Source organism: Corvus brachyrhynchos, unplaced genomic scaffold (assembly GCF_000691975.1).
Source record: "Corvus brachyrhynchos isolate BGI_N302 unplaced genomic scaffold, ASM69197v1 scaffold616, whole genome shotgun sequence".
Taxonomy (NCBI): Eukaryota; Metazoa; Chordata; class Aves; order Passeriformes; family Corvidae; genus Corvus; species Corvus brachyrhynchos.
Window position 1 is genome coordinate 77,736 of NW_008238831.1, and position 7,179 is coordinate 84,914.

At 51.7% G+C, this 7,179-nt stretch overlaps 1 long non-coding RNA gene across 2 annotated transcripts in view; it reads left to right on the forward strand.

Annotated features, from left to right (window-relative positions):
• LOC108447632 overlaps positions 1–6,743 on the forward strand; it is a 21,390-nt gene extending 14,647 nt beyond the window's left edge. The window contains exons 2-3 of one of the 2 annotated variants that reach the window (XR_001863293.1): positions 478–619; positions 6,090–6,743. This is a non-coding gene — a long non-coding RNA (uncharacterized LOC108447632). Of the gene's footprint in view, positions 1–477 lie in introns of both variants that reach the window. The other variant, XR_001863292.1, reaches the window with a different exon arrangement.
• Positions 6,744–7,179: the final 436 nt, after the last annotated feature.

The window sequence follows — 7,179 nt, forward strand, 5'->3', positions numbered from 1 at the left end:
CGTTTCTGGGTTGAATCCAGAGGCTCCATCAGCACTCAGGCCCACAGACAATTGTGCAGAATCAGGGAATCCCAGAAAGGTTTGGATTGGAAGGGACCTTTAAAATCATCCCATCCCACCCCTGCCATGGGCAGGGACACCTCCCACCATCCCAGGCTGCTCCAAGCCCCAATGTCCAGCCTGGCCTTGGGCACTGCCAGGGATCCAGGGGCAGCCCCAGCTGCTCTGGGCACCCTGTGCCAGGGCCTGCCCACCCTCCCAGCCAGCGATTCCTCCCACATATCCAACCTAATCTTCCCTTTCAGTTTGAACCCCAGGTGCCCAGTTCAGTGACCAGGAGGACCAGTATGGGTCACTGAACCCAGTTCAGGCTCCGCACCCAGCAGCACTTCAGACTCCCCTTCTGGTGTCCAGCCCTGCTCGACAAAGTTAAACCCAACTGCTCCCAATGGAAAATTCTGTTGTGTTTTCCCCCAGACTCCTTCTGTGCTTTCTGGGATCCCTCTGCTCCTGGAAACGGTGGAGCTGAGCTGAAACATTTGGGAAGCCTTCCCCGCTCCAGGACAGGAAGCACTCAGGTGTGAACGTGCTGCTTTTGCCACTTTATGGATTAAAAAAGGTAAGAATAAATCAACTTAATTCGTGCAATGTAGGAGCCATGTCAGGGAGAGGGGCAGATTTTTCTTAGTGCAAGAAGAGCCCGGTATCCTGCTGATTTTGGGAGGGGAAGGAAGAAGAAGGAGCTGGAGGAACAGCAACTTTCTTATGTGAAAATATTTCCACGCTTTTGTCCTGGGAGAGGTACTGAGGGGGCCCAGCCTTCAGCCACTGCCTCTGCCAAAGTAAAACACACCCATTAATTTTAAAAAAATCAATATCAGCATCAGAAGTGACCCTGGCAAGAGCTGGGGACTCTTCTGGAGCCTGAATCAGGGGGCAGAGGGGTTGAGGGGGTCCCCAGCAGTTCCTCAGCGCCTGGCTGAGGGTGAGGCAGCTCCAGCAGAGACACTCCAGGGATGAGCTGGGAGTGACTCCAGACGCTGGAAGAGCTTTTAAGGAGCACTTTGTTAATAAATGCACACGAGCAATGGCTGCTAACAAACACAGGAGCCCTGGGACGCCAGGCCTGCCTGCCCTGCCCGTGTCCCCACAGCCATTAGGCCCAGCGGGAGACGCGGGAGCAGCGCTGCCGGCAGGAGAGCCACACTCCCACGTCAAGGCAGGAAAACAAATGCTGAACGGTTTTCTGTGCAGTGTCAGCTCCTTCCCAGCCCTATCTCAGCAGGTCCAGCAGTGCCTGAGCCTGCTTTACCCCCCAGTGGCCTAGCAAAGCCTGAGGAGCCGCTGTGCCCCCCACGCCTGCTGCTGGCCCCTCTCTGTTTGCTCTGAGGTTCCTCGATCCTTTTCCCAAATAATTGTGTTTAAACATCCCATGCAGACATGATGAAGCTGTTCAGGACAGCGGATGTTGCCAATGAGGACAACTTCTCTTCAGGTTAATTAATCATTTGTAAGCTGACCTTTGGGGGGATGAATTATTCATCAGTGCTCCTCAACCAACACAACACAGAATTTTCATCCAGCATTTTTTGTTCAAACTTTTCCATTTTTCCATAGCTGAGGGACAGGGAGAGCCATGCCCCTGGCTGGCACCTCTGTGTGGGATGCTCCTGCTTCCCCCCATTGAAACCACAGCCAGGCTTAGGTTGGACCAAAGCCCAACCACTTCTGCTCTTCCCTACCTGTATTTCTTCCTTAAAGCCTGGCTGACCTTAAACTCTCTTGAAGACTCCTCTCCAGGAGCTTGACATTTAAAAGTGCAGTGACAGAAAATAACTTCGTCTAAAAATATGTGTAACTTATTTACCAGCAACCAGGAGAGGGGGAGAGGAATTCAAATGAAGACATACATTTACATCACACCGCTGGCTCTGACTCCTCCTGGGGGAAAAACTGCTCCTTGGGGATTCCAGGCCTTTCCCCCACAACAAAACCTGGGAATGGCTGAGTGGGAATAAGGAGAGAAGGGAGAAAAGGGATCCATCCCCAGGTACCTTTCCCCTACATCCAAACCGGGAACTGGCTGAGCAGGAGCAGGGATAAGGAGAAAAAGGATTCTCATGTGCCTTTCCCCACATCCAAACCGGGAAGTGCCTGAGCAGAAATAGGGAGAAGAGGGATCTCCATATGCCTTTCCCCACATCCAAACCCAGGACCGGCTGAGCAGGAGCAGGGACAAGGAGAAAAGGAATCCATCCCCAGGCACCTTTCCCCCACATCCAAACCTGGGACTGGCTGAGCAGGGACAAGGAGAAAAGGGATCCCCATGTGCCTCTCCCCCACATCCAAACCTGGAAGTGCCTCAGCAGAAACAGGGATGAAGGGAAAAGGGATCCATCCCCATCCACCTTTCCCCCACATCCAAACCCCGGACTGGCTGAGCAGGAACAGGGACAAGGAGAAAAAGGATTCCCATGTACCCTCCCAGGCTGCAGGGAGGGGCAAGACTCCAGTTCTGGGGTAGCCAAGGAGCTGATTTAACATCCCACAGCCTCCAAAAGTGGGATGCAGGAAAAGAGAAGCCACTGTTTATTGGGAGAACATCCCGTGCATCATTCTTCGTCAGATTACAGAAATGAAGAAGGAAAAGAGAGAGAGAAAAGAAATCAAGGACAAAACGCAGCACAAATCCGGGAGCTCAGTACTTGGAAACCTGCTGATTTCCACAGGGAAAAGCCTTCTCCACCCCAAGTCCCCCCAGGAGAGAGCAGCTCCTGCCCAACCAGGCTCCTCACCCCCTTCCCCACCCAAAACTCCAGCGCAGCCCTGGGGGATTCTCCTGAACGGGAGGCGTTCATGTATCTTTAATTATTGTTTCAGCCACATAAATCCATGCAGAATTAAAATTCATGATGGTTCTAGGGTACAAGTGCAAACAATTTGTTCGGTAAACTTTGCTCTAATTGGCATTCTGAAAATTTCCTGTTAATCGAGCCCCCTGGGCTCGGTTTACCAGTGTAGCTGTGCCTCGGAATGTCGGTGCTTGGAGGGTGCACACGCCAGCGCCGCTTTCAAGGGTCTTTAGACGATATTAACTCACACACTTTGTCCTCACGTTAATTTGCAAGTAATTCTTTAACAACCTTCCGTGGCCCTGTCTTTTATCTCTCTGCTTCATTACTCCAGGCGAGCGAGAGCGTTTGTTAAACCTGAGACTAAATCGCGCCGGGAAACAGCCGGGAGCCGAGCGTGGAACATCCCCGAGGGCAGCTGGAATTCCTCCCTCTGGGAGACGCCTTTCCAGCAGCTCTTGACTCCACGTGGCCGCAGGAGACACAAAAAGATGTTTGTGCCAGCACAGGAACTTCAGGAGTGTGAGGCAGGGACCCCAAAAACAGGGACAAGGAGGTGGGGACACCTTGGTCCTCCTGAGCCGGGGATATGAAGGTCCTGAAGAGCCAAGGCATGGGCAGAGCTGCTTTCCCAGCCCATCTCCATGTGCATGCAGAACAACAGGAGATGCCAGAGCCCCACTTCCCACACGTGATCCAACACGGGAAAATTGGCCAGCTCTGGATCCCTTTCCCCCAGGGAACTCCTTCTGCGCTCAGTCCCAACCCCGGGTCACCGCCGGGAGGATTGCAGGAGCTTTCAGCCACCCCCTCCCTTCAGCTCTGCAGCGTTATCAGGCCAGCCCTTAACTGGCATCCCAAGAGATTGGGGAATAGGAGAAGCTTTGGATCACCTGAGCGTCCCTTCCCAGCGGCACAGCGAGGCGGGCTGATAGAAATAACAAAATAATGAGCAGCTGACAGCCATCAGGGCTGTGCTGGAGGAGCTCTCCTGGATGGGAATGTGCAATCAGGAAAGGCAGGAGAACTGGCAGCTCCCAGAAGACGCCAAAGATGGTGCACAACAACAAACTGCTTCCCGGGAAAGCTGATAAGGAGCATAATTAGATGGCATTACAGCGGCAGCGGGGCCTGGAAGCTGGGAAGAATCGTGTGGAGAGTGGGAACAGGCACATTCCTGGGGGAAAAAGAGGGATAATACGGGTTCACACACAGTGGGAGCTGCTCACAAGGTTTTGGAGGCAACCAGAAGGGCCTGCAGATAAATCAGATGTAAAATGAGAACAGGAAGATGTGGAGGGCCCTGAATGCCTGGGGAGGGAGAACGGACTGAGCGTTCCAAGCAGGGATTTGTCCCATCTCCATTGCTTCAATCTTTATCCAAAGGTTAATTGTGGATGAAACCGAATGAAACAGCTTTGAAGGGAACTGTGGGGAAGGCCAGAGGAAGGGAAGGAGTTTGGAGCCATTTGGATGTGTCAAATGTATTCAAAATGAGAGGCACCCGGAACATCGAACCCTTGGTGGTTATCTTCAAACTTGATGAAGGTGCAGAGGTCCCTGGAGATGAGAGAAGCACCTCTCTTTGAAGAGGAGACTTAATATTAAAAAAAAAGGTTAGAAAAAACCCTGAATAATCATCTTAATCTAAATTCCCTGAAAGAGGCTGGAGGAAAGGCTTAAATGAGCAACTTGTAAAAGGATGAATAAAATCAAAGAACATGGGTTTGTCAAGAGCCAGTCATGTCAACCCAATTTAATTTCCTTCTTTGATAAGGGAACAGGAGGACCTGATGATGGGGAGCAGAAAACACACGAGTGGGGAGGACTTTTGCATTTTCCCACTGAAAAAACACCCTCTAAATCCAATCAGAGCCCAGCTGGCAGAGAAACCACTCCTGAAGAGAAGAGATCAGGGGACAGGGAGGCTCTCCAGCCCCCACCTTGGCTCTAGAGGAGGGGCCGTCACCCTTCCTGTCCATCCTGCCTTTCTCCAGCCTGGTGATGCCCAGCTTTGCCCAGGAAAACTGAGACTAAACCCTTGTTATGCGGATTTTTAGCTTCTTGTGCTGGTTTATCCTTCATTTCCCCACACCAGCAGCATCCCCATGAGCGTTTCAGTAGAACCACCTTGATGCAGCTCTATCCCATATTAACCCGGGATAATGCTGGCATGGAGCCAGGCAGATGCTTTTGGTGGTGCTTCAGTGACTCCAACCCGTTTGGAAAAGGTGCAAATCCCTACAAAAACAGCCTGGGAAGGCTGAGTGGGAGCGTGGAGGCTCTTCTGCTCCACCCCGGGATGGACAGATGGACTGAGGGATGGGGACTCCTGCACGCCCCAGCCAGGGGCTTTGGGAGCTGCAGGAGTGGCTGCTGCAGGATGGCAGGAGTGGAAGCTTTTGATATAGTTTCAAACAGTGTGTAATTATCAGGTAGCTGAAAATTAGCCCATCTGTGCCTCTGGAAAAGACAATGGGAAGTTGTGTGTTACTAATGGCTGAAAAGCGCTGGCAGCACAAGACAGGAAATTCTCAGGCAACTTTTTTCTGCAGGTAATGTAATTACACGGCATAATCCCCAAATCTCCTGACTTTTTGGAGGGGTTTGATAAAAGCTTAGGAGGTCTTCATCTCCCTTTCTGCTTGCTCTCCTCGCTGCGGCAGCACAGCTCTGGGGATTGTGGGCCTGCCTGGGCAGCAGCAGATGTGGGTGACACAAAACTGCCTTCAAACACCCAGCTAAAGACAATCTCAGGTTTTGCTAAAGCAGATTGTAAATTCCCACCTGCCTGTGCCACAGCCTCGCTCTCTGAATGCAGAGCACAGAGCTTGTAACATAATTTTGGGTAAAATCTCCTCGCCCGTAGAGTCGGTCAGGGCCTGATCCAGGTCAGTGCACACACAAGCAGCAGCTTGGGTCAGATTTAGAACCCCTTTTGTTTCCGCTGCTTTTGGGCCTTGCTGATGGGGAAAAAAAAAAAAAAAATCCCCCAAGCCCCCTGATTTCTTTAAATGGCTCGAGGATCCGGTGATGAGGTCTTTGAGGGTCGGTGAAGCAAAGCTGGAATGGCACAAACCTCATGCAAACAGTCCAGGCAGGGTAAATAGCTGATGGTTTTTTATATTCATACTTTTGTCTGAGGAATAACTGAGAGCAAATTGCTTTTCCCTTGCCTAGTTGGAATTATTCAGAGGGGTTTTTTCTGCTGATTTTTGCTATTCTCCCTTCCGAGAGGTTCGCTGCCGAAGACAGCTCAGCCCTGAATGGAAAGCAAACGTTGCCTTCACCTTCAGTGAACTCTGAAAGGATTGATTTTCACCAGGCATGAAAGAAAAGCTGGGAAGTGACAGCTCGTGGACTTTGGGGACGGCGAACGTTGCCGTTTCACGCCCGTTGGTGCAGCAGGACTCGGGGCATCCCAGCACACGTTCGACAGAAGCTCCTTGGGCTCATCCAGCCCCAGCCTCTCCCACACGGGAGGTCCTGGCCCGGCAGACGCTTTAAGCAGCACAGAACGGGGAGGAAAACGATTCTTGCTGGCTTTTGTCTGGTAATCTGAGGTCAGGAAAGCAAAGTGCTTCCTCTCAGCTCTCCCCAGCGCCGTGGTGGGAAATGCAGCCAAGCTCCAGCGCCGAGAACAAAGCCAGAGCTGGCACAAACACAGCAGCTCCTTAAATGAATTTGCCATTAGCCGGAAGGGCTGCAAACTGAAGCGAAGATAAGCCCCTTAGCATTTCCCTTCTTTAATCCCAGCCTCATAAAAGCAGAGATGTGTACCTATTCAGCGGGCTTTATACAGAGGCAGGTATTTCATTTACCCAAAAAACCCCTGGATCGGATAAATTATTAATGTTATTTATAAAGGCAATTCTGCCATTCAGCAACTTCTTTTGGATCCCTCCGCTTAATCTCGCTGCTTAGCATAAGATACACTCCAGTTAAAAGGCAAAATCACATTCCCTTACAAGGCCTGCAAAATAAGGGAGCGCTGAGGTGCCTGGAAAAGGGTTGTAGTTGAAATTCTGCTCGAAAGATTAATGCATTTATCAGTGGCAAACATAAGCCCTGATTTCCCCTTGCTCGTCCCCTCCCTGCGTGAGGATGGGGCCTCACTCACCCGCAGCAAGAGCTGGTTAAGCTGCTCAGTGACACGCTGGTGCTTCCAGAGCCTCTGTGAGGCTGCCTGGGGGCTGGGTGGAGCCCTAGGGGGAGAATTTTGGGATCGTTTAGGCTGGAAAAGCCCTCCCAGCCCATCGAGTCCCAGCTGTGCCTGGTCTCCACCTTGTCCCCAGCCCAGAGCACCGAGACCCACCTCCACACCTTC